The sequence below is a fragment of the Monopterus albus genome, unplaced genomic scaffold (genome assembly GCF_001952655.1).
Source record: "Monopterus albus unplaced genomic scaffold, M_albus_1.0 scaffold335.1, whole genome shotgun sequence".
Taxonomy (NCBI): domain Eukaryota; kingdom Metazoa; phylum Chordata; class Actinopteri; order Synbranchiformes; family Synbranchidae; genus Monopterus; species Monopterus albus.
The window spans coordinates 581705-583304 of record NW_018128215.1 but is presented as its reverse complement, the minus strand read 5'-3'; the positions used below and the strand labels follow the sequence as shown (position 1 = coordinate 583304).

Here is a 1600-nt window from a genome sequence, read left to right as displayed (position 1 = left end):
TGCTGAAATGTTATCGTAGGATTAGATATCTGCTGAGCTGAAGCAGCAGAGGTCATCTGAAGTTGATTGACACGGATCTCAGTGGCCTATAATGGTTCTTATCATTGATATTATGCAACTATTACTCCTATCTCACAGCCAGGCCCCACTGCAATTTCCCGTAGGCATGATAATTTGCAGTATGGTAATGATATTACCCAGCACTTGGTCTTGTGGAGTTGTGGGACATCTCTGCTTCAGTGTATCTTTCTGATATCCCTACACTACTGTTATAATTCACCCGTGCCTTTAAAAGTGGCTTTATTGCATTTTTAAAAATCAATTATTACTTCGAATTGTGTATAATGGCCTACTCCCATAACATTTATACATCATAATGTTTATATCCCTAGGAACGGGCAGTCTGCAATATAGCCTATAAACTTTATCAGAGGGCAGTCCGTATAGTTCTGACGTCTCATTGGTGGTGGTGGGGTGGGGTGTTCATCCTGCCAGAGAGGATTAAGGATTAGTTTTGCTAACGGATTAGGTCTGTGTGTGGGGAGCTATGATGGGGTTAAACATGGATGGCGGCACGACAGCCCAATCACTGGTGGTGGCGACAAACTGAAACCGGGGAGGTGGGTTTGAAGGAAATACAGAACAGTAAAAGCCACGGGGACCCGGGAGGGGTCAGAGGAGTCGGGGCGTTTGAGAGATCTTCAAGCAGACAGCTGCTCTCCACTCTGAAAATAATAAACGGTGCTGCTCCGGGCTTCCACGACTGGAAAGTAATGCTGTTTTTTTTCTAGCAAAAACTAAAGTCCACCTTCAGGGGTCCTTGAAAACATTCCATAAAGTTCCCCACTCTAATTGCATTAAATTAAAAATACACAGTGACTATGGCACCGTCACACTCTGATTATAGTCTGGTTATATCCATTCAGTCTACAGTCAGTCATTTATGTTCAAAGTAAACCACCAAGTGGGAGAGTAGCAACGCAGCATTAGGTATGAATAAACAACTGTTACGAGGACGCAAAACGCTTTAAATGAGTTGTTGCTGGCAGAATCAGAAAAAGCTTTTGCTCCCGTTTAAATGTGTGGACAGCGCCAGGTGCTGGGCACGCGCGTGTCCACTGACTTTCACAAGACGAGGCTGCGCGCTGCCGTCCTGTGGTGCCTACGTGATGACCAGAGCCCGAGGCAGCGTGGACTGGCTGGCAACGAAGCCTACAACGGAGCTGTGGTTTCAGGCGCTCTGCCCGTTTGAAATCTGCATATTAAAGCGTTGACCTTTGCAAGCTGAAAAGACTCGTCCATGTGAAATTTCTATAACAATATGGATCAGGTGCTCTGTGTACTGAGTCACTGCAAAATAAGCACATCTGTGGTAGTGCATTTTTTTTATGTGTCTGTCATCCATCCATCGTGTTTATAGATGGAACAGACTTGAAAGATACATCATCAGTTGTAACAGCTATAAAACAGTCTCTTTCTTTCCATCACTCTAGATCGCATCCAAAAAGCCACGACCCTCTCCTCCACATCTCTGCCGGGACTCGAACCCGGAGCCTCTGGATTAGAAGTCCAGCGCGCTATTCCATTGCGCCACAGAGAC

General features: G+C 45.5%; 1 non-coding gene across 1 annotated transcript; it reads right to left on the bottom strand.

Annotated features, from left to right (window-relative positions):
• Window positions 1-1526: 1526 nt before the first annotated feature.
• trnar-ucu (transfer RNA arginine (anticodon UCU)) lies at window positions 1527-1600 on the bottom strand. The gene has a single exon. It is a non-coding gene; the product is annotated as a tRNA-Arg (tRNA).